This window comes from Moschus berezovskii, chromosome 1 (assembly GCF_049115385.1).
Source record: "Moschus berezovskii isolate FMDL1 chromosome 1, NW_MosBer_1.0, whole genome shotgun sequence".
NCBI lineage: Eukaryota > Metazoa > Chordata > Mammalia > Artiodactyla > Moschidae > Moschus > Moschus berezovskii.
In genome coordinates, this window is record NC_142460.1 from 102,214,835 (window position 1) to 102,241,021 (window position 26,187).

The 26,187-nt window shown below is 43.1% G+C and overlaps 1 protein-coding gene across 7 annotated transcripts in view; it reads right to left on the reverse strand.

The window, feature by feature from the left end:
* The window catches only part of ST6GAL1 (ST6 beta-galactoside alpha-2,6-sialyltransferase 1), a 144,298-nt gene that overhangs the window by 65,074 nt on the left and 53,037 nt on the right, over positions 1–26,187 (reverse strand). For 2 of the 7 annotated variants that reach the window (XM_055408399.2, XM_088838357.1), the window contains 2 exons: positions 19,730–19,906; positions 18,272–18,380 (listed from right to left, as the gene is read on the reverse strand). The exons of 2 other annotated variants lie outside the window; for them this stretch is intronic. The gene's annotated coding sequence lies outside the window, so the exon portion shown is untranslated. Of the gene's footprint in view, positions 1–3,955; positions 4,097–18,271; positions 18,381–19,729; positions 19,907–26,187 lie in introns of those variants that run through there. 3 more of the 7 variants (XM_055408426.2, XM_055408452.2, XM_055408474.2) reach the window with 3 other exon arrangements.

The following is a 26,187-nucleotide window of genomic DNA, read 5'->3' on the forward strand; positions in this document are numbered from 1 at the left end:
ACATTTGGGATTTTGACTATTTGAGCCCCTTAGTCTGCAAGAGAACTCACCCCCAGACCATGACTCAGGGCGCAGGGGGGTTCCATAACCTTCAGGTCATGATAGAAATAACTGCTTGCTTGTAGGGCTTCCCTGATAGCTCAGCTTGTAAAGAATCCACCTGTGATGCAGGAGACCCCAGTTCAATTCCTGGGTTGGGAAGATCTGCTGGAGAAGGGAAAGGCTACCCACTCCAGTATTGTTGGGCTTCCCTTGTGGCTCAGCTGGTAAAGAATCTGCCTGCAATGCAAGAGACCTGGGTTTGATCCCTGGGTTGGGAAGATCCCATGGAGAAGGGAAAGGCTACCCACTCCAGTATTCTGGCCTGCAGAATTCCATGGACTGTATAGTCCATAGGGTCACAAAGAGTCGGACACAACTAAGTGACTTTCACTTTGTGAGCTATAGCTCCCAAAGAAACCAGACTGCTAGTCTGTGTTAAGGGAAGTTTATACCCAATGATGAATTTATTTTAACAGACTTACAAATGCCTACAGCTCCATATTCATGGAATCAATAGAGCACACAGATCACTTAAGTAGCTCAGGACACAGATCGCTTAAGGCTCACTGCATAAATGGGGGAAACCCTGTGCTCTAGGAGCATGTGCCTGATGTCCTTATCCATCAAATGAGAGCAGAACACCTCACCTCAGGACTACCACCAATAAATGAGAACTTGGTAAAAACGATGAACATGCTTTGGAGCATTTCCAAAGATCTCCAGAGAACTCTCATATGAATGTCGAGTCTACTGTTTGAACATTTTATACAAGAGGAAACCAAGGCTGGGGGAGGTAATATGATTGGCCCAGGAATGTCTGGCTCTAAGCCCAGGGTGCGTCCCTCCCTAGAAGCCAATAGCAAGTCATCAAAAAAGTGCCAAACCCTGCATGCTGACTCAGTCATAGAATGTGACTTAGGAAGATGGAGGGATAGAAGAGAGGGCCACAGAAGGGAGAGGGGTGCCCTTGGGCTTCCCACTCTCCCTCTAACCTCCCCACCAGTGCTGGCCTGGGGGTGCCAGAACTGTGAGCTTACCTTTGATCACATCTGTTCAGATCAATCAATTCAACCAAGACACTGGTAACTGTGAGCTCAGAACAGTGGCCCAGAGGTAACTGGTACTCACTCTTTTTGCCCTCAAGATTCTAATCATCCTAAATACTATGAGAAGTCAAAGACAAAACATTTAACGCACTGTTTACTTTGCTCCTCTCACTAGAGAGTGAGCACCTGAACCATCTAGTTACCTCTGTGTTGCCAGAGCCTGTGGCCCATTTACCTCTGGGTCAGGGCCTGTGGGTCATCTTCCTTTACCAAATAAGTGAGTGCTTTCTTCTTGAAAAGAAGGTGTTCAAGGATCTGAGCCCAGGAGGAGGGATTCAAATCCAGCCTGGGATCAAAGAAGCCTTGGCAGATGGGAAAGACCACAGAGGGGCTCAAGTCAGCCCAGGCATGGGGCCAAAGCTGACCATCAGGAGGTGAAGCTGAAAGGGAGCCTCAGGCCTCACAGGGAAGAATGGCATCAGGTAAGAGAGTCTGGCTTTCACCAGGGGCTCAGTGGACAGCAGATCAAAAGCTTCAGAGCAGGGAAGGGAGCTACTGAGCCGACATGGTGCTGTGCCAGTTCAGCTGTGTCAGGGGGTAGGTGCGGGGTCAGACCCGCCCATCCCCAAAACCCTCTTCTCTACTCCCTGAGAGTACGTGACCAACAAACAAATAGTAGTCACTGCTTCTTGGGCAACTATTACATGCCAGGCACTGTGCCAAGTACTTGATTAACGATCAAAACAATGCTATAATTCTCTAATTTATTTTACAAATGAGGCTGTGGATTTCTCCACAATCACTCCGCTATTAAGAGAAAGAGCCAGAATCCCAACTCAGGTTTGATTCAAGGTCCAGAGGTCAAGACAACCTAGGTGCACCCCCACTCCCTACCCACCCCCACATACTCATGAGATGAGGATCAGGACTAAGATGGAAGGCCCACACACAAGGCCCCATTTGGAAGAGTGGAGCTAAATTTCCCGCAAACCCAGCCTTGGAGTCAGACGAATCTGGATCCCAGCTTCACTGGCCATCAGTATAACCCTAGGCAAATTACACGAACGCGCTGGGTGTCAGCTTCCTTATCTGTAAAATGTGTACAAAACCACCTACCTCACAGAATTGCTATAAGGTTAGAAGAAAGGATCCCACCATGCCTTGGAACATGGCAGGTGCTTAATAAATGGCACCTTGTGAACCCGAGCCTGCCAGGAGCAGAAGCCTTATCTACTGAGGATGGAGAAAGTCTTCATTTCTGAGAAGAGATGAAAGTTCCAGGAGTACATGACTCAATATTTGCCTGGTTAAATACGGGACCTAGATGTCCATTTCAACAAAATCAATATTGGCCACTTTCAGTGTTAACCATTTCAAACACTGATCCAAAGCAATGAGAACCAGAATCTGGAACTCTCAAAGGAGTTCGAGACAAGGAGCTGTCACTGGGAGGGCCGAACTCATGGAAAAGCCTGATATCATGGTATACACGTGAGGACCCCCAGTCCTCAGGTCAAATCTCTGTGTATCCTTGGAAGTCACTCATCCTCTCTGACCCTCTGTTTCCTTACGATCAAAGGGGTTTGATAATCCTTACTTCACAGGGTTGTGGTAGAAACACTAGGGAAATAATAGAGGAGAAAGATCCTTAAGGCATGAGTTCACAATGTTCACAATTGTTCAAGACAATGGCATGAGTTCACCACCTCTATAAAGCAACAGGAAATAAAGTTTGTGCTTCATCGAGCACCCTTCCATTTGAAAGAGGAAAAAGAAATGCTTGCTATTTGACAAATGTTTACTGAAGACACCAATAGTTTATTCTACTAAAGGATCGTGCTATGAATTGGGGTGAATAACTGGTATAAGAATCATTTTTCAATGATCATCAAAATGCAAACACAAAATCATTTAATTCTCTCAGAGCATGGACATACCTGAAAGTCTTCTGCAGAAAAACAACTAGAGAAGCTCTGCACAAACAGCCCCACAGGAGTTGGCTGGCTCGCAGCCCAAGACAGGAAAAGTCAGTAGACCCAAATTCTCACAAGAAAGCCTGCTGACTTTGCCTCTGAATTTTTCTTCAACTTAGAAAATAAGCCAAACTCACTCCATCTCCCAGCTCCACCCTTTGGTCTTTTGCAAGTAGACTGTGTCCAGGGAAGAAAACGGGAAATCAATGACGTGATTCCAGAGCAAAACTGGGCTAGGCTGATAGCACCAGGGGCCTGGGCACCCAGCTTTGATTTCAGGAGAAGTATTTCTCATTTGGGGGCTTCCCAGGTGGCTCCAGTGGTAAAGAACCCACCTGCTAATGCAGAAGACATAAGAGACACAGGTTCAATCCCTAGGTTGGGAAGATTCCCTTGAAGGAGAACATGGCAATCCACTCCAGTATTCTTGCCTGGAGAATCCATGAACAGAGAAGCCCGGCAAGCTACAGTCCATAAGGTCGCAGAGAGTCAGACACAACTGAAGCAACTTAGCAAGCATGCACACACATTTCTCATTTGGTGTTCAAAAGACCTAAAGAGTAACCCCCACCCCCCACCCCCCACCACCAACCCAAAGCAGTAAATAGAAAAACACATCTGGTTGTCTCTTGAGCTGTGAGTGAGACAGTTTATTCAGAGTCCCAGGCCCCAGCTCTGTCTCAGCCGCTCTTAACCTCTAGGTGTGGAGCAAGAATATATCCAATTTAGAAATTCTGAGCCTGGGCAGAGTGGGAGCAGTAGGAAGGTGAGCAGTCAGGGAAGGACAATGAATTTAGTCTGAGACCCCAGCTTGGCTGGGCTGCCCTGGAAAAGAGCAGATTCCTACTCTGAATTCTGCTCCAAAGAAGGGGAGACACTGCCAAAGAAACCCACCTGAAGTTCACCCTGATCCGGAGCTGAGGTTTGAAAGGTGCATTCCCACAGAATCAGATAAACACATTAGGTGTTGGCATTCACTCCCCGGGATTAATTTCCTGGCTCAGGACAGCTGCCTCCATCACCAAGCGGTGATTGGAAGACTACCGTGTGGGGAGGTTGTAAAGAATGAAAGGTAAAGAGGCGTTGACCCAAACACCAAACATGAGCAGCAGTCCCCGCAGAGCTGTTGCAGGCAGAAGAGCTGGCTCTGTGCACCAGGTAGTACTTTTATATCCTGAACTTCAGCTCCATAAAGACAAAAAGCTACCATCTTCAGACTGACCTCTGCACACCAGGTTCAGTTCAGTCAGTTCAGTTCAGTCGCTCAGTTGTGTCCGACTCTTTGCGACCCCATGAATCACAGCACGCCAGGCCTCCCTGTCCATCACCAACTCCCGGAGTTCACTCAAACTCATGTCCATCGAGTCGGTGATGCCATCCAGCCATCTCATCCTCTGTTGTCCCCTTCTCCTCCCGCCCCCAATCCTTCCCAGCGTTCCTATGCAATATTGCTCTTTACAGCATCGGATCTACACACCAGGTTATTTCCCTATAAATCTCTATCACCTCACCCTTACAGAGGCCAGTGAGACTACTCTATTTCTTCAGTGGAAAAATCTGAGGCTCTGAGAGCTGAAGGCTGTACAAAGTCAGTAACTAGTAAGTTGCAGAGAAGATTTGAACCCAGGGCTCTGTGTCTGCATTTGCTTCTCATCCCCAAAGGGAGGAATGAGGAGAGACTGTACATCTTTTTCCTTCTACTTGTCTCCCTTGCTTCCCTACAAGGATGGGGACCAATCCAGTAGAAGGTTGAGTATTCAGTGTTATTGAAAATTCAAAGAAATATACATTAAAATAACAAGATGCCACTTCTCCCTATCAAATTAATAGCAGTTTTAAAACAGTTATCCTTCAATAAAAATTAATTTTTAAAAAAAGTAACCACAGAAACACAAAAAATAACCCAAGCCCGGTAAATATAAATAAACAAAAACATAAATAAATGATAAAATTTTTAATACCATCAAATATCTAGCCAGAGGTTCAAATACGTGTGTTTGTTTATCGAGCTGATTTTTTTTAAAGAGTTTGTTTGAATTAAGGTCCAAATAAAGTCCAGTCATTATAAAAAAAAAAAATTACTAGCAGTTAAAATATATATAATATAGAGCTGAAAAGAGCACTCTCATGTGTCTCTTGAACAAAAATAACATGGAACACCTCTTCTGAAGGGCAATTTGGCAAAATGTATCAAAGCATTAAAAATGCCCATTCTCTTTTAACTCAGTAATTACATCTCCAAAAAGGAAATAATCAGAAAAGCTGTCTGATTCAATCTCAGCCCACACATAACCTCAAACAGCCTCAATTCAGAACAATAATAGGAGAATCTAACTTTATGGAATGTCTGTAGGACAGGGTGTGATTAAGCAATTAAAATCACACTTATGAAGACTTCTTAAAGCTTTCTAATTTACAAAACACATTTAGAAAACTATAGAAAGTAGTATGGGCTTCCCAGGTGGCTCAGATAGTAAAGAATCTGCCTACAATGCAAAAGACCTGGGGTTCAACCCCTGGGTTGGGAAGATCCCCTGGAGGGAATGGCTACCCACTCCAGTATTCTTGCCTAGAAAACCCTATGGGCAGAGGAGGCTGGCGGTCTACAATCCATGGGGTCACAAAGAGTCAGACACTGCTGAGAAATTAATATAAAGAGCCACCATGTACTCCTTACCCAGCATCAACAATTACTGATTTAAGGCAAGTTTCATTTCTTTGATATAAGAACCCAATCCTCCATCTTGACTATTTTAAGCAAATCTCAGACATTGTATCATTGCATCCAATATGTCACTATGGATCTCTAAGAAGCACTCTTTTTATAAATATAACCAAATCACCATTACCAAACAAAAAAATTTAGATTAGGTCTCTCAACAAAATAGTAATGGACTCGTAATATAATGCAAACTGGTAAAGAATATTATAAAACTATAAAATCTTAGTTGAAAGAGAGAAAAAAAGGGGGAAGAAGAAAAGGGAAAAATTATTCACAAAGGAAAATGACTTGCAGGAAATAAATTCAAAATATTACCAGTAATCTATAATTACCCTTGTGTCATAGGAGATTATTTTTGCTCACTTTTGTATTTTTGAATATTTTCACTACTGGGGAATCTCTGTGTTGGATATTTATTATTTCTCCTGCTCTTCTTTTATTGCTCACATTGAAAGTTTCCCTCCAATATGATTTAACATGAGTTTCCTAGATCTCCTACATCTGAGAATATTTTGTCTTCAATCGTGAAGGATTTTTTTCTACACATAAAATTCTGGGTTGACAGTTTTGTTTTTCTACTGCTTCAAAGATGTTATTCCACTGTCTTTGACCTACATGGATTTAGATGAGAAGTCTACAGTACTTGAATAGGTTTCCCTTTCATATAATGTATCACCTTTCTCTGGCTGCTCTCAATCTTTTTTTTTTAATTTTGTTTTTCAGCAATTTGAATATGATGTGACTGAGTAGTTGTCATTTGGGTTTACTCTGTTTGGGATTCACTGTGATTCCGTGTGTGCTGTGTGCTCAGTTAATCCGACTCTTTGCGACCCCATAAACGGTATAGCCTGCCAGGCTCCTCTGTCCAGAGGATTTCCCAGGGAAGAATACTGGTGGTGCGTTGCCATTTCCTTCTCCAGGGGATCTTCCCCACCCAGGAATCAAACCTGTGTCTTCTGCATTGCAGGCGGAGTCTTTACCACTGAGCCACCAGAGAAGCCCCTACACTAACCGTACAGAGCTGTTTTGCAGAAGTGAAACATAACAAACCTAAAGCATTTAGCACAGTCCTTGGCCCATGACAAACACTGAGAAAATGTCAATCAATGCATTATCTATGCATATTGACTTTGATCTCATGTTACAGATACGGATGTTGAAACATAGCATAGTTTAGTGACCTGACCAAAATTACATAACTGGATACATGAAAAAGCTGGTATCAAAATTCACATTCACTCAACGATGGAAACAAAAAAGAGAACAATACAAAACCAGATGCGAGATAAGTATATGTCCGGAATTAGACCACAAAGAAAATGCTGGAAATATCATTAGGGAGAAAACTTAGATTAGTCTGGAACAGGGTTTCTCAAACTTGGCACCACTGACATTTGATAATTCCCTGGAGGCTCAGTGGTAAAGAATCCACATGTCTATGCAGGAGACACAGGTTCAATCCCTAGGTCAGGAATATCTGCTGGAGGAGGAAATGGCAACCCACTCCAGTATTCCTGCCTGGAGGATCCCATGGATAGAGGAGCCTGGTGGGCTACAGTCCATGGGATTGCAAAGAGTCGGACATGACTGAGCAACTGAGCACATACACACACACACAGTATCATAAGACTCTATCCATTTTTTTCCAATAAAAAATACAGTTACAAATATACTTTAAGTGTTGTACAATTTCTATTGCGCTATATTCAAGCTCAAGGACTTCATTCTCTGTCATCTCTATTTTGCCACTGAGCCCATCTAGTGGATTCATTCCCTCAGATGTTGTCTCTTCAACATTTTAAACTTTATACCTGGTTATTCTGTATAGTTTACATTTTTCTGCTGAAAACCTCTCTCTTTTCATGTCTTTTAAGAGTGGAGTCTGGTTTTAACAGCTACTTTATATCTTCGAGAATTCTACCAGCTAAGATATCATAGGGTTCAGTTCAGTTCAGTTCAGTCGCTCAGTCATGACCGACTCTTTGTGACCCCGTGAATCACAGCACACCAGGCCTTCCTGTCCATCACCAACTCCCGGAGTACACTCAAACTCATGTCCATCGAGTCGGTGATGCCATCCAGCCATCTCATTCTCTGTCGTTCCCTTCTCCTCCCACCCCCAATCCTTCCCAGCATCAGAGTCTTTTCCAGTGAGTCAACTCGTCGCATGAGGTGGCCAAAGTATTGCAGTTTCAGCTTTAGCATCAGTCCTTCCAATGAACACCCAGGATCGATCTCCTTTGGAATGGACTGGTTGGATCTCCTTGCAGTCCAAGGGACTCTCAAGAGTCTTCTCCAGCACCACAGTTCAAAAGCATCAATTCTTCGGCGATCAGCTTTCTTCACAGTCCAACTCTCACATCCATACATGACCACGGGAAAAACCATTGCCTTGACTAGATGGACCTTGGTTGGCAAAGTAATGTCTCTGCTCTTCAATATACTATCTAGGTTGGTCATAACTTTCCTTCCAAGGAGTAAGCGTCTTTTAATTTCATGGCTGCAATCAGCATCCGCAGTGACTTTGGAGCCCAAAAAAAATAAAGTCTGACACTGTTTCTACTGTTTCCCCATCTATTTCCCATGAAGTGATGGGACCAGATGCCATGATCTTTGTTTTCTGAATGTTGAGCTTCAAGCCAACCTTTTCACTCTCCTCTTTCACTTTCATCAAGAGGCTTTTGAGTTCCTCTTCACTTTCTGCCATAAGGGTGGTGTCATCTGCATATCTGAGGTTAGCACCTGTTGAAAATCTTTCCCTTTGAGTTCAGCTTTTCCTGGTCCTTTTCATAGTGAGTAAATTTGGATTGCATCCTGGACTTTTGAATGTTGAGTCATGAGACTCTAAATTTTGTTAAATTCTTCTGAAAAAAAAAATGTTGATACTTTTGTTTATTTGCTTTAGCAGGCATTTAGCCCACTTTGGTTCAAATAGAAAATTCTCCCTCATCTTTTATGACTGGTATCTCTGACGTCAATTTAATTTTCACAGCCTTTCCTGTGCCAACTGGGTGTGTCAGTCACAGGCAACTCAAGGGTTTATCCGGGCCTCAGATAGTGGTTAATACCACAGATTAAGTTCTCAAAACTTCTGCTATGCTTCATAGGATCCATCCCACATCTTGTAGCACACCTTGTAGAATGCCCAGGACTTGTGCCAGGCCAACACATAGTGGGTCCCCCTTTCAGCTCTTTCTTCTCAGGAATTTCCTTGGAGTCTCTGGCTTTCACTGGCTCATTTTTCTGGTTCCTCTGGCTGGAAAGATGGGTTATCTCAGAGTTCTAGCCTCCCAAACAACTGCACAATTCCACATGGCAAGGGTCATTATTCAAGTTTTGACTACAGTATCCTATCTGCCTTTTCCAAGTTTTCATGTCGTTTGTTTTTTCATTCTGTCCAATTTTCTGTTATAAATAGTGGTGAGGAGAAGTTGTAGCTGGATTATTTCATCTTGGCTGGTACTCTGCCCTTTGTTCTCAGCAATTTTTACTTCTCAAAATTTCACTTATCTCTCAAAGCTCTGTTAAAATACCACTTCATGCAAGAAGTCATCCTTCCTCTCTTAGCTGGAAAAACATTCTCCTTCCTCTGAGTTAGGAAAGATTCAGATTCAGCAATATTGAGAATCAAGCTGAAAGCCAAATCTTTTCACCGACTATCTTTGTTCAAACATCTGGATTCAATGAAATCAAACCTAACTAAGAAGCATCATGGTGGTTAAGAGTTTGGACTTCACCTAAATTCAAGCTCTGCTAACTGCTAGATATGGGACCTTATAAGGCACATCACTTACTTTTATGTATATACATCAGTTTTCTCATCTGTGAAATGGAAAAAATAATTACCACATAGAATTGTTGTGAACATTAAGTGAGGTAATAGTTGCAAAGCACCTAAAGAAATACCATGTTGTAAGTATAAGTGATTATTATCAATTTCTCACAGTTACCGAAACTTCACTCTGCAGATGAGAGAACCCTGTAGTGGGAAGAAGAAAGGACAGGGCTTACTCTATTCCCAGCTCTTACTGTGCCCTGAAATGACTATAATTTTTGCTTTAGTAAAAATTGTAGGAGCTCTATTTGTGTATCTATGTGGATCTTCAGAGAAGCATGTGGCAGGGCGGGAGATGAGCTGCATGAGACGGGTTGGGAGATCTGGGTTCCAAGATCAGGTCTCCTCTGGGTCTGTGTTTTCTGTTGTAAACCATCGCTGCATAGAATAAGCTGGTCTACCTCCTTGTAGCTGATAGCAATTTTGAGAAAAAGCAACTGTTATAGGGTCATTTCTAGATTTGCCATCAAAATGCATTCCTGAAACACAGAGAAAAAATTCCCAAGTTCTGGAGCCGTCTTGTAGACCTTTTGCGTTTTTTGCTGCTATCTATAATCTCATCTCTGAGATTCTAGCTGCACTGACCTAACTAAGGCTCACCTAGTCCACCTCACTGATTCCCAGTTGCACCAGGGCCTTCATCCTTGAGCTCAAATATCCCTCCTTACCATCTTATCAACATGTAAACGCTTCTTCTTCCATCCAAACTGCTCAAGGACATCTGTGAGGTTCTCCCAGACTCTCTGAGACTCTGCTTGCTCAGTCCCTCTCTCTCCTTGTGTCCCTCAGCTCACACCCTAGTAGCACTTTGGGGTGGGTGGTAATCACTTATTTTACAGGTCCTTCTCTCCCACACTATACCAGTGTTTTTCAAAATACATATTATTTTACATTAATGAGTCAAAAACAATTTTAAACATCACTACTGGCTTATAAAATAGAGCAAACTAGATTTGAAAGTATCAAAATTCACTGCATGAAATAACCGTGCTTCATGAAAATTTTATCTGAAATAGATCATTAGCAAGGTGGCTATAGATGGATGACAGATAGTGACCTCTCATGGACCATGACTCAGATTCAATAATTATTAACGATGTCCAATCTTATTTTGTTTATATTTCTACCTACTCCTGTACCCCCTAGATAATTTTTAAACAAATCCCAAATAGCATGACATTCATTTGTAAATATTTCAGTATGTATTTCTAAAAAATAAAAACTTTTTAAAAACGCAACTATAATGCCATAAACTACATTCCTTATTGTTGGTGACAGTCCAAAGAGTTTGTAAGACTTTAAGTTTCCCAGGGGAGAAGCCCCCTCATTTATCGCTACATTTGCAGGACCTGGCCCTCAGTGCTCAGTAACAGAGGGAAGAGAAGATAGAAAGGATGGAAACTGAAAAGGCTGGAAAAGGAAACTTCTTCCTTTAATCAAGTCTTTTAGATCTGAATCAACTTCTGCTGAAGTTCTCAAAAGAAAAAGAAACAAAACACTCAGTAAATTAAGTTCCTCAACTTTAAACGATTCTGGAGTAATTAAGGCTTCCGTGCTTGCTGTTTTCCCTCTGGGATGAGGCACACGATTGTGCAAGGCATGCACTGTGTACAGTGCTCACATCTGGCTGCAGTCGGGCACGGGGATCTTTCCCAAAAGACAACGCGCTTCATGGGCTGATGGTGAGCCTATCCTTCCCCTGCGCCCCGGCGACTTAGAGTTACCTTGATCCACCTTTCTCCTTCTGCTGCATTCTTCCCTGCCTTCTATGCTGTCCACAGAGGCCAGAGGCTGAAGATTCCCCATAAAGCCAGACGCCTTTGCCATGCGTTCTCAATAAACGTCCATGCTGATAAACAGAGACTGTGGTATCAGGAGCAGACCCTCTCTCTTAGGGAAGCCCTGAGTTCTGGCAGCCTGGGACCGCCACGGTCACTTGCCAGTCACAGGACTCTCAGATAATATCACTGAGGCCAAATTTTCTTCTATGATATTAGGAATAATACTAGCTCCCCTGTCTCTGAGAGCCCTTGTCAGGTCCAAAGGAAGGAAATGCTTTAGAATGCTAAGGTAGCACCAGATGAAAAGGCTGTTTCAGTGATGATTTATGGTTACCTCCAGAACAGTAGTCCCAAAACATCACTGCTGTCTGACAAACTGGGAATTACATTCCTTGCAAAACACTCTGCATTCTTTAAAAGTATGAATACACAAATAATTGGAAAATATATCTTATATACAATTGATAATAACAAAACATCAAATGCCAAGAAGCAAATTAAAGATAGCCAAGACTTCTTCTTGAAAAACTATAAAATTGTTCTTACTGAGAGAAGTTTAGGAAGATTTAAAGAAACGGGAACATATATCATGTTTATGAATTGAAAGGTTTAGTTTTGTTTAAATGTTCATTTTCCCCCAAATAGACTGTGATGATAAATTTAATGTGTCAGTTGGACCGCAGGTGCCCAGGTATTTGGTCAACCATAACTCCAAGTAAGTCTGTAAGAGTATTGATAAGATAAACATGCACGTGTTCTATTAGTTCTGTTTCTCTCAAGACTCTTGACTATTGCATTGATCTATAACTTCAGTGCATTCTCAATCAAAATACCAACAGGCAATTTGTAGAAATTAACAAGATAACTAAAAATTTATTTTAAAAAAATACAGAGGACTTAAAAAACAAAATTTAAAAAAAACATAAATTACTATATGTGGTTGAGTCCCTTCACTGTTCACCTGAAACTATCACAACATTGTTAATAGGCTTCACCCCAATACAAAATAAAAAGTTTTAAAAAAAGGTAAATTACCAGACTTGTTATAAAACCACAGTAATCAAGACAGTGATTAAGTAAGGACAGACAAATAGATCAATGAAAAAGAACAGAATCCAAAAGTAACAATAAATAAATTTTTTTAACAGTAACATTTTTTTTTAAAGTGGTATCAGTGAAATTCAGTGGAGAAAGAAAGGTCTTCTTAATAAATTGCTCTGAAGTATCTGGACATCTATATAGGGGAAAAATGAATCTTGACTTGTTCTTCACACTCTATCTAAATAAGTAATGTGAAGCAGATCCTAGACCTATATGTGAAAAATCAAGCTACAGACTTTCTAGGAGAAAACATATTAGAGTATCTTCATGATCTTGGGGTAGGAGAAGATTCTTAGACCAGACACAAAAGGCACTAATAATAAAAGAGAAAATAACAAGAACTTCAACACATTTAAAGGCCAAGTTATTTAAAAGCAGTCCTAATAACTAATTTCAGTTTTTAGTGTGAGAAACACTACATTCAGGCTTGGAAGCAACTGTCCCAGAATAAACACATAGAGCCAAGATGTTTGAGGACCTTACACAATGTTGCCTCATATCGCACCAATGTGGTAGGCCCAGGATTAGGAAACATCTAAGAAAACAAGTATTTTGTCACCAGGAGGTCAAAGTATCACCAGGAGATAGATTCAGTCAGTCTACATGCGACCAGTTGACTCACTGGAAAAGACTCTGATGCTGGGAAAGGTTGGGGGTGGGAGGAGAGGGAGACGACCAAGAATGAGATGTCTGGATGGCATCACCGACTCTGTGGACGTGGGTTTGAGTGTACTCCGGGAGTTGGTGATGGACAGGGAGGCCTGGCGTGCTGTGATTCATGGGGTCGCGGAGAGTCGGACACGACTGAGCGACTGAACTGAACTGAACTGAACTCAGAATACACAGTTCCAACCTGCAATCCCAAAAGTCACTCAGGCAAAGAAGAGAGCAGGCTGGACCATATTCAACACAGTGATGGCATGAAACAGAAGAAAATTTAAAAGCATCTGATCAAACTCTCCTCATCCCATTTTCATAGATGGAGAAACTGAGGTCCACTGCCACAGAGAGAGCTACATGATCACTTTTTGACACAGCCAAAGTGGAACTCAGATTTCTTGGCTCCCTGACAAATTTTCCTTCTGTCACCAAGTTGTTATTATGCTCCCGGCTTCAGGGTCTGGCCAGGTTTCTCAGAAGATGTCTCAGAATCGTCTTACAGATGTAAGTACCTGAGCCAGCATTTGTGAAGCTCTCAGTATATTGTCCAACATACAATAGGTGCTCAGTTAAGAATTCCATTACCGAGTTAAATTCAACTTCCCAGATGAGCAGTGACAATGCAGAAGGCCCCGAAGCCAACATTTGAATAGCAAAGACTCATTTCATACCAAGATTATTCCTCCACCTGCCTAGCACCCCATGCCACCAGTGACTACCATCCAAAGAAAGTCAGAGAGACCCTGGCCCTTCTGAAACCTATAGGGCATGAGAATTAAAGAAGAAAACACTCCTCCTTTCTGCTGATATGCCCAGAGTCCAGGTTTTACCCCTCAAATCAGAAGGCTACATATTGGACATGAACACACCACAGGACTATCCTCACAGGACAAACCCTCGACAAAAGTGAATGGAACAGATGGGAGCTGGCAAGATGTTGATAGAGAAACACAGCTTAGGGGCAAGAAACAGCTGGGATGAGGGAATACCGATGCCTCACAGGGCACAAGGAAGTATAGGCCAAGGAAAGTCTCTGCATTTTCCAAACATAAATATTATTGTTTTTCTTTTCCTCAGCCCACTTGCTTCACTGTGCAGATGCACCTGTCACTACTCTACACACACCTTGTAACTTCACATGCAGATTTTTGCAAGTTTCTCCATTCAGCCAATACATACTGATGGAGTGCTATGTTGCTCAGGACCAGAGCTAGGCAACGAGGACAGGAGGGTGACTGTGGAGGACTCTGCCTCCATAGGGAGGGTGTTAGGAGCCCTAACATCTGAGTAGCCAGGATAGGCCTGAGACCTTGCTTAGGCCTAAATTTCGCTTTCCTGGAGACAGGGTGGAGGCTAAGTTCACAGAAACTCCTCCCTAAGAAGATCCCGCCAGCGCCAAAATTAAGAAACTCCTCCCTAGAAAAGTCCCACCGGCGCCAAAAATCAGGCCAATCAGAGGAAAAAGGGAAATCCCCCAAAAAACCCCACGCACGCATAAACTGGCCAATGAGCTTCTGCGCGCGTGCGCGCGCATGAACTGGCCAATGAGCTTCTGCCAGCTTGATCTTTTGAACAAAAATAGGTGCTTATGTAATCTAAGACTATAAAAACCGCTGTGACCTGGGCTCGGGGCTCTTGTCCACACTCCACTGCCCTGGAGGAGGCATGAGCCCTAGCTCGAGCTAGAAATAAACCCCATTCTTGCTTTTGCATTGCTGCGAGTGTCTTATTCTACCAGTATGGGGGAACTGGACTCAGGGCATAACAGAGAGAAATGGACAAGTAAGAGTTGCAGCCACAGAGCGTGTGCCACATGGAGAAGTCAGCCACCCAGTGTGTACGGTTTGAGGAGCCTGGGGATCAGCTTCACATTTGAGTAACTCAAACATGAACTAAAGAGCTTCCTGATGAAAGTGAAAGAGGAGAATGAAAAAGCTGGCTTAAAACTCAACATTTAAAAAACTAAGGTCATGGCATCTGGTTTCATCACTTCATGCCAAATAGGTGGGAAAATAACGGAAACAGTGAGAGACTTTTTTCTTGGGCTCCAAAATCACTGCAGACGGACTGCAAGGAGACCAAACCAGTCAATCATAAAGGAAATCAGTCCTGAATATTCACTGAAAGGACTGACACTGAAGCTCCGATACTTTGGCCACCTAATGTGAAGAGCTGACTCTGACGCTGGGCAAGATTGCAGGCAGGAGGAGAAGGGGACGACAGAGGATGAGACGATGAACATGAGTTAGAGCAAGCTCCGGGAGCTGGTGACGGACAGAGAAGCCTGGCGTGCTGCAGCCCATGGGGTCGCGAAGAGTCGGACGTGACTGAGCAACTGAACTGACTGAACTGAAACGTGAGGAGGAGTGAGAACAGATGAGAGGAGGGGGTGCGAGAGGAGCTATGTTCAAGCACCTCACTGGCCATTTTTTGCTTTCCCTAAGACTGTGTTTTTACCTATCATTTAGACAGACTTGACTTGCGTTGCTGAGCATAAAGAAACACTGGATAACTTTCATACACCTGACAGTTTCCTTTGATGCCAACCATAGGGTAGAGCCACAAAGTAAGTATACAAAGTATCATCCCTTCTCTGTGAAATTATCCTCTCTCTAACCTTAAAAACAATATTTCATTAAAACCTGTTAAAAGCTTCAGGGACACGACAATGTCGATTTGCCTCCTGTTTGCTTCAGGATGCAAAAGTGGACAGTAAAAACACACAGTGAGGACATATATGTCAAAATCTGAGCTAATTACAATAGAACTGCTGCTTAGATCAATATAGTGAGAGAAAGTGAAGTCACTCAGTCGTGTCCGACTCTTTACAACCCCATGGACTGTAGCCCAACAGGCTCCTCTGTCCATGGATTTTCCAGGCAAGAATACTGGAGTGGATTGCCATTTCCTTCTCCAGGAGATCTTCCCAACCTAGGGATCGAACCCGGGTCTTCCACGGTGCGGTCAGACGCTTTATCATCTGAGGCACCATGGAATCAGATCAATATAAGGGCAGAAAATAAAACTAAAAAGCACTTTTTCTTTTCATTACACTTATGGAGAGCATTTATATGCAGGACTCACCTAGATGTTCTCTATATGTTAACTCATTAAAATCCCTTCATGTCTTTGTGAAGCTGATGCTTAATCCCATTTTACAGATGAGAATGCACAAGGCCAGAAAGGTTAAGTAATTTGCCTGAAGAAGGCACCTAGAATATATTGAAACTAAGATTCAAACCCACATTTACAACATTTTATTGAGTACTAATTATGTTCTTGGTACTTGATCCTCCCAAAAAACTTATACCGAACTACCGCTGTCATCCCCTTTAGAAAGAGGGATTAAACAACATTCCCAGCTATACATCTTCCTGCTCCAAAGCCTGTGACAGATCCAAGTGCAATTAGGATGTGGAAGGAAACTGGAAGGTCATCCCTTTACTGCAGGCTCTGTACTCCATCCATTTGTGCTCCTGTGAGAGGCTGAGGCCGAGCTCTGGGGAAGTGTCGGATTCAAAGGCTGGGGTATTTCGGCTTAGCCCTCACCATCTGTCTGCAAACAAACAAACAAAAAGCTTCCCCAGGGAAGCACCCTGGAAACAGTGGTCACCTGTCCCTCTGGTCAGTTACATCAGTGGTGTTCTAAGAGGCCTGTGGGGAAGGACACACAAACACTTGACACATTTTGACCTTGGCAAAATTTAGCAAAACTTTGGGTAAACTTTTGTATCCAGGCTTGGTCGTTTTGTGGCAAAACTGGTGAGCTCACATGGCACCCACTGCTGAGAAAACAAAGCTTATGATATACATATTAACACTTACATTTCAATAAAATGGAGGTAGGGACAGAAGCAACACTTCAAGAAAACAGAAGTGTTGTGCCAGATCAATACATTTTAAAATGTTTATAACCCTTCTGGCTTGGAATTCAAAAGCCGAGTAATTTCTTACAAATAGTTTTAAATGTATAATTATATTTATAAAGATATAATGACAACTATAAATTTATAATTCTATAATTAATTATAAAGGATATAAAAGAAAATAAGCAGGCAGTAGCATCAAATACAATGTCAAGAAATTTTGAAACAACCCAAATATCTAAAGGAACAAGCAAACTGTGATGTAGAATCGAGTGATATTCTTTGAAGCCATTAACATACTACATGCATTATAAAGATAGGGAAAATGTTTATGATAACAGGAGAAATAAACTTTGTCGACATTAAAATTATATTAAAAATTTATTTTTCCACAAAAAGACAATCATTGCAAGGGAATAGTGCAAAATGAATAGTAATATGTCAGGATGCCAGGGTTTTCAAAGTGTATCTTCACTGCTGTTGTAATCTTTGTGAATAAACCAAGAAAAGCTTAGAACCAACTTGGTTGCCCGTAGGAGAGGCACGTGACCCTCCCAATTCAGTTTCTCCCACATTGAGAGATCAGTCTTTCCAAAAAAAACGATAGAACTGGGATTTCACAGAAACACCTGCCTTAGCACAGAGCAAGGCACATGCATTCACTTAGCACCTGATGACCCAGCCCTGGCTAGCTGAGCTCTCTCTGTGTGTTATAACAGAATCTTCACATAACTTCTGAAAGGTAAGTGTCCTTGTCCTGGGAGACAGACACTCCACCTACTGAAAGGACTCCCTTAACTCAGCAAATGTACTTGAAGACAATGGTTCCCTTCACTTTCCTGGGCCCTCTCAGCCACCGCCACAGAAAGTTATTTAACAATGGTTTGGAAATGGGCTACTTCTGCCTCTGCACCGGGGGGCCCCTTCCCCCCACACTCAACTCCATCCACACCAGCAGCAGCTCAGACACTTGGGGGTAACATCACGGCAAGGAAAACACTGCTCACTTCCACCTATTCAATTCAAGAATCCCTCCTTTCCTCCTTGCCTGAGGACTGGCAGGCCACCAGTCAGAGCTGAAAGCCAAGGGACAGACCTGGGTCAGCTTTATCACTCTCCAGCTTTGTTACTGCAGGAAAGCTCCCTAATCTCTCCTGTTTTCATTTCCTCAGTTCTTATGCAGGACTACAATAAATTCTTCATGTGATTCCTGAAATGCTTGAAATATGTAAAAAAAATACTGACCTGCCCAATACAGTAGTCACTAGCCACATGTGTCTACTGAGCCCTGGAAGTATGGTTAATCCCAGCAGAGATGAGCGATAAATGTAAAATACATAGCAGAGTCTGAAGACTTCACATGGGGAAAAAAGAATGCAAGATGTTGGATTAATAATTTTTATACAGATTACATGATAAAGTACATACTTTGGGTATATATTGGGTTACATATAATACACTATTAAAATTAATTTCATCTGTATATTTTTTGTTGTGATTATTATAAAAGTTAAAGTTACCTATGTGGCCCACATCTGTGACTTAATTTTCACTGAACACTGTAACTGCTCAATGTTCTTTCTCTACTTCTCCCTCCCCATTCATTGACCACATAAAGCGCTTGGCATCTCACTGTCTAAAGTCTTGCATCACAACTGCAGAACCAGGTGAGTCCCTTCTCCTGTCTAGACTCCAGGTTACCAGAGACCAGGAGTAGAAAGGAAACCTGATTTAGAATCAGAAGACTGGGCCCCAGTTCTGGTTCTACCTTTACTAACTGGGTGGCCCTCAGCACATCATCTCACTCCTCTGAGCCACAGCTTTATAATCATAAAACAAAGGGCAACAATCTCCTGCTCATGGCATGAGAAAACACATGTGAAGGTGCTGTATAAACTGTAAAGGACTACACAGGCCAGGAATAAGTACGATAATTCACACAGGAAGGAAGCTGGGCAGTCCTGTCTGGCCACTCTGATATTCTCTGCCTTCCCATTCTGTACAATTATTTAATATTTTTTTGTCTCATGTCTCTGCAAACCAATTTCCCCAAGAACACAACTCCTCCTTCTCACATGCCCCCAACACAACCCAAGCAGAGTGCTACAGGCAGACAACCCCCCTCCCACCTCAAAACCCCATGAAAGCTGAGCACATCCTGTGTACCAGGCAATAAGCTCTGGGTACTCAGAGCACAACAGTGCAGATGGCCTGGCAGAAAAAGAAACTGGCGACACAACTTCGGACGTGCATGAAACGGAGGAATCGAATAAGTGTAAGTGCAGGTGCCGAGAGTGGGGTGCACTTTATTTGAGAGAAGCAGAGAAGAGCGGGGCTGGGAAAGTTGTATGAAATGGCCAACAGGAAGGACTCTTAGAGGCGTTTCGCAAAACAGAAGGGCATAAAGATATGAATGAGCATGGAACGCTTCAGCATTTAATCCAAAGCAAAGGTCAGCATAGAGTGTACAATGGGCCCCCTAACCACATGAGGCTGAGAGGTCCTGTCTATAGGTGGAAACACGATTGCCCTCCTGACTCGGCTACTGCAGGCTCACCCAGCTCACTCCACTCAGGAAGGTATGCCATGATCTTAGGAACTTAAGTTTCGCCTGTGGCAACTGCATAAACCTCAGCTATTTGCACAGGAGTCCTATTTCGAAACATATTGTTCTTATTTTTAACCCAGAAAATACCTCCTTACCATCTATACCTCCTCCTGAGGTCAACAAGTGTGAAAAGCACAAAGATACACCATTACTTGGGAGGTCAGGCTGGCTTGTCTACATCATAACATGCTTCTTCCCAGTTCCAAGGTGAGATCCGGATTATTTCCAGTTAAGTTGCAAATTTTCATTTCATCAAAAACTCAGTGTTCCACCTGCATGGCCAGGAAAAACAAATAAATATACAAAGCTTTTTGGGTGAAAATCTGGAAGCTGCGATTTTGGCAGCTAAACTTGTCCTTTGGATCGGTATTCAAATATTTAGAGAAGAAGAGTCTCTTTTAAGTATGAATAAAAGATCAGGAAGTGGGTGTCTCTGAAAGGGACAGTTGAACAGCACAAGTAAATAGGCAGCTAAGCAGAGATGTCGTCTGTGGTCCCTTGTCCCACAAACACGGAGCCACCCCTCACCCAACAGTTAGTTGCAAAATCAGTGCTGGGGCTTGAAAATCCCTCTCTCCTGGGAAACTTTTGATTAAAAGCATTTTAGAATTTTAAAAGTCATATTAACCTATTGCAGTGTCATAAATTTATTTGGATCCTGATTTGAAGGAACAGTTTTTTAAATGACATATATGTACATATACACACATACAGACATACTGATACATACATCTGTGTGAGCACACATACATCCACATACATACAACAGTTGGAGAAATTTGAATATTGACTCCATATCTGACAATTCAAAGGAATTTGTTCATTATTTAAATGCAATAACAGCCTATTAAGCAGTTTGATCTTTTAGGAGTACGTATTGAAATATTTATAGATAAAATGAAAAAATAAATTTGAATTAATAAAGCTAAAGCAGAAGTTAATTAAAATAAATCCTTATTTCATAAGGATGTTCATGTGCAGTAAAGAAACAGACAAAAAAGTTCTACCTTAAATCACTCATAAAATACAGAATACATAGTCTGTTTATACAACCCTGGAACACTCAAATAAGTTCACTCAGTGAATCCAGCATGCATGGGCTATCCTCCAACCCAAGAGATTATGATTTCTTCTTCTGGGGACCTGAAGAAATAATTATCTTGAGGAGAAGGCAATGGCACCCTACTCCAGTACTCTTGCCTGGAAAATCCCATGGACGGAGGAGCCTGGTAGGCTGCAGTCCATGGGGTCACAAAGAGTCAAATGCGACTGAATGACTTCACTTTCACTTTTCACTTTCATGCACTGGAGAAGGAATTGGCAACCCACTCCAGTGTTCTTGCCTGGAGAATCCCAGGGATGGGGGAGACTCGTGGGCTTATGTCTATGGGGTCGCACAGAGTTGGACATGATTGCAGCGACTTAGCAGCAGCAGCAGCAGCATGAAAAAGACAACTATTTCAACACTGGGATCATATCTGGCACAAGAAGCTCAGCCTACAGAGACTGGGGGACCCCTGCTTCATGTCCCCTACCTGTACTCGTGCAAGTCTTAAATTAAGCTGACTGGCTGTCAGAACCATGTGCACTATTTCTACTACTCTCTCTTTCTTTCCCAAGGCCTCCCTTTTTAAAGATGTGCCAAGTAGAACTGACATGCCATTGTGTGCTTGTTTGCTGCCTGAGAGGAAGTTATACCAAGCTTCTAGTATTAGAGTTGATATTTAGGAGAAGAAGATAATCACACCTTAACACATAGGAATATATGGGTGATAAGGAGCTTGCAGAGTGGTTCAGGTCACAGAGACCGTCTTTGATGAGTAAGCATTGCTATATCTACCTATACGCATCACCATTATTATAAGGTTCACTTCCTGAGTCTCTGTTCTTAGGCACTCTATATTTTTAAGTCTTCTGAATAATTCAGTGGGTTATTTTACAGGTGAGAAAGCTGAAGTTCAGAGTAACTGAGTGATTTTCCAAAGGCCACCCAGCTAGAAAGGGACAAAACCAAGATTCAGATCTCACTCCCCAAGTCTAGCACACAGCTACCCCTGCCTACAAATGAGGTCTTTAAGGCACAGTTATTTAACAAGGCCCCTTGATTTTTTAAAAACATGTTTTAAAATAATAAATCTAAAAAATGAAAAAAAAAATGTTGAGTTGCCTAACTGAAAAGCAGACAAAAACCCCACTCTATGATTCCACAGGGTGACTTCTGCAAGTGTGCAGCCTGTTGAGCTTTACTTCCAGTTCCCCTGGCATTCCTTTTGCTATTTCAGCACCTCTTGGCTCCATCTGACATACTTGAAAGAACAGAACAGGAAATGACCTTTTTTTGTTTGGAATGACAGAAGTCCTGGGGACCTCATAACAACCCCCCCAAAATAAAAGACATTTTTTTTCCTTTAGTCCACTGGGTTATTTATGGCAACTTAATAACTGACTCGGACTGGTCATTCATGAAAGAGAACGGACAAAGGATCTGTTCAGGCAAGAGCCAGCCAAGCAGTGACCACAGGGACCCCACAGGGAGCTTGACCTTGAAAGAGATTCCTTTATGAACTTGATGCTTCAACTCTTCACTCAAGTGTTTATCGAGTGCCTGCAAAAGAAGCCCCCATTCTAGACTGGATGCTGTCGGGACAAGGACACTCAAGTCAGAATCCCAGTCCATAGGGAGCTCCAGGCATCATGGGACGGGTATGGGGGAAAAGAGCCACCATCTGTCACACGAGCCCATCTCCTCAAATCCTACTATCTCCAGGAGGATTCAAGGACACAGGTGGTGGTGGAGGGGCTAGCAAAGTGTTCTCCTCCTAAGTGCTGACCAGCAACAGGACCCATCTGATCTGGATAGGACAGTGGGCTGTGAATGCCTTGAGGGCAAAAACCATGTCTAATTTGTTTCTGTATTCCCAGAACAGTAGGCCTGAGATATTTGTTGTGGGTATTTTTGGTTGTGGTCATGTGCTAAGTTTACACTTTTAAAAGATGTTTATGGTTGACTACCGAAACCACTCTCAGGTGCCACAGGAGTATCTGAAAGGCTCAGTTTGAGGAACTGGATTCCTGCCCTCAGACCCCATTTGGGCAAATGGGAGGTCAGATGGAGAGGAAGGAGAGGGTACAATGGTACAAAGAAGCCTCTCAGATGGTGAGATCCATTAACAGCCCAAAAGATTTTAAGCAGGTGACCCTCTGTCCTCAGAAGGGAGGGAGCTGGCTGCTGGCTTCTCCTGTGGGAAGGTGTAACTCAGTGGAACCCGCCTCTGCCCACGTGTTCAAGGCCCTCCGCACCCTCAACAGTGGATTTACAGGAACAAAGAAAGCAAAACGAATAAGGATCACAGAGGGTACCACGGCAGCTCATACCTCCTCCCAGCCCCAGTTTGGCACGAGACCAGCAGGCGACTAACCCAGGTTTCCAACGAACTCAGGTCACAAGAGCACAGGCTTCACTAGGGAAGCCTGGGGAGGCTGGAGGAGAGAGTCCTCACTTGGGACAACTGTGAAAGGTCTACATGGAGCCATCCAGGGAGGGGCCACAGGCATCCTTTGACTGAACATGTGGAGGGAACCAGTGCGTCTGCTTGGTTCTTAACAGTGTGTTGACTAGGAGGTAATTCGGTATAGGAGCCAAAGTCTCTCTGCCCCCCCAGTCTGAGCTTGGAGCCCCTCAGCTGCATTCCCACAGCACCCTCCCAAAGTGTCTATGTCTGTCTCTCTATGAGGGTGCGACCTTCCAGACTGCAGAAAGCGTTCCAGTCTCTCTGAGGCCTGCCAGGTCTGTCTCGACTGGGTCCTCAGCAAAGACTTCTGCATGCCCTGGATGAAAGAGTCATGAATGAGATGCCTGTATGAGAATCACACTCCACCCAAGAGAAAAGAAACGCCTGGCCTGACTGAAGAGTCAAGTCAGCAGAAGTCCACAAGAAAGCAACTGGCTGAGTCCTACCTGCCTCCCCCACAGTATAAACTAAAAGCTTCAATGGAAAGGTCCTCCCCACGAAAGGAAAAACAAGAATCAGTCAGCTGAGTGAAGCAAGTCAGAGAAAGACAAACATCATATATTATTATATGTGGAATCTAAAAAAGGGGTACAAATGAACTTATCCACAAAACAGAAATAGGGTTACAGATTTAGAAAACAAGCTTATGGTTACCAGAGTATAAGGGGAGGGGAGGGATAAACTGGAAGACTGGGATTGACATATACACACCACTGTACATAAAATAGAAAACTAATAAGAACATACTGTATAACACAGGGAACTCTACTCAATACTCTGTAATGACCCTGTATGGGAAAATAATCTTAAAAAGAGTAGATATATGTATATGTATTACTTTGCTGTCTGGAACTAATACCACATTGCAAATCAACCCATACTTCAATAAAAAACAAAAATAAAAAAGAACCAGTTCCTTAGTTACCGCCGGGCACTCAGGGTAGGCATTTGGCAAGATGATGCCTTTACTGGAAACTCTGCAGAGCTGTTTGCAGGTGACCTGGAAATGGGTGGAGGCAGCGGGAGGCAGGCAACCATGACAATCAGTGATGGAGAACCGACTGAAACGAGTATCTGAGTGAGCTGAATCTGCAGAAAACCAGCATCTGGTTTACATTATTTACTGAAATTTTTCGGAGGAAATCAAAAAAGACCAAGCTGTGGAAAACGACTGCAGTGGTCTATGAGAGAGGGACTGGAGAGGGTGATGCTGGAAAACCCCACCCCAGCAGCAGCAGTTTCCAGCCAGGGAATTCTTCTTGGCAGGTAACCATCCTTGGAGTAGGTTGAACACAGATGTCAAGAATAATGCCTATCAGTTAGCATCATAAAGATGAATCCTATTGGCTGAACACGAAACATGGGCCAGGTGCTGTGCTAAGCATTTTCTCTCTCTTCAGTCTTCTTAATAACATTGCAAGGTAGATACAACGCACCTACATTTTATAGATAATGATGATTATGCTTTACATGGAGAGTGAAGTCCCTTGTTCAAAGTCATGTAGTTAGGACAGTGCCAGGATTCAATCCCAGTTCAACTAACTCTCCAAAGCCCATGTCTACCACACCCAGAGACAAGACCAGCCCTGCAGGTAAGGGTGGGGAAGGAAGGCTTCCAGTGAAGAAACAGGATTTGACCTGGACCAGGTCCTAGACCTAGGAGGCTGTGTAGGATGTGGGCAGCTAAACAGGGCTGGAAGAACAGGAGGAGGTCCTAAAGGTCCCTGAGGTCCTATGGAATCCTATGGGAGACTCAAATCCCAGTACCCTATTGTTATACTGCTGTTTTTTAAATAACAAATGCTACCTGTGCATGCTTTAGAATTCAAAGTGTTCATTAACTGCAGAAAAAGTCAAACAGAGGAAGATTTCCATCATTAGCTCTTTGTCCAAAGCCCAAGCCTTCCACTTCGGCCTCTTGATCGGGTATCTGGTTACTGGGTCCCCTTGTACATGAAGTGGGGGCCTGGGTGCTCTCTGAGGCCTAGCAGCCCCATCACAGTTAGAAATGACCTCAGGGGACAGTCAGGTGGTCAACCTACCTCCTGATGAATGAACTCCCCATTCAACAGCAACAAAAAAATATTTGGCCACCCTGCCAGTATCTGCTTTCACACCTGTAATAATGATAACTCTCCTTCCAAGGCAGCCCATCTGCAGATAGCTAAGTATTAGTTCTGAAAAGCGTTTTATTTATTGGGTAGGCCAAAAAGTTCATTCCGGTTTTTCTGTAAGATGTTATAGAAAAACTCAAATGAACTTTTAGGTCAACCCAAACCATTGGACTCATCTCCTCCCAAACCCTTTAGCTTGTACCTGCTGGTTCTAAGACCACCCTCTAGAGGAAAACAAACACCTGTTCTTTTTTCCATGAAACAATCCTTTAAAACTATTATGGGCGTGCTAAGTCGTTTTAGTCATGTCTGACTCTTTGCAACCCCATGGACTGTAGCCCACCAGGCTCCTCTGTCCATGGGATTCTCCAGGCAAGAGTACTGGAGTGGGTTGCCATGCTCTCCTCCAGGGGATCTTTCCAACCCAGGGATCAAACCCAGGTCTCTTATGTCTCCTGTGTTTGCAGGTGTGTTCTTTACCACTGGGAAGCACCACCTGGGAAGCCCAAAACTATTACACACGCATCCTGCTTCAAACCGTCTCTTTTTCAAGCTAAGCATTCTCATTGTTTGAGCCATTCCTCAAATAACATGTTTTCTGAACTCCACAGTGTCTAGGTGTGGCCTGACTAGTAGGGAACAGGAGACCAACTACACTCCTACCATGCAAATGTGGAGAGTTTCTGGTTAGTTTTTAGCAGCCTCATGCTAATGACCCTCAGTTAGTCAAGCGTTAACTGAACTCAAGTTTACCAGCCTTTCTTGTAAGCCTTTCTCCCTAACTGCAGCTCCCGGCTGGGCTGTCTGAGTGTGCCATGGGTATTTGGACCTCACCTTTTATCCTCTATTTATCCTGGTGCTACACTTCATCTTCTACACTCTGTCCCTCTTATACCCTGTGAAGCTTACAGAGAATTTTGACACTGG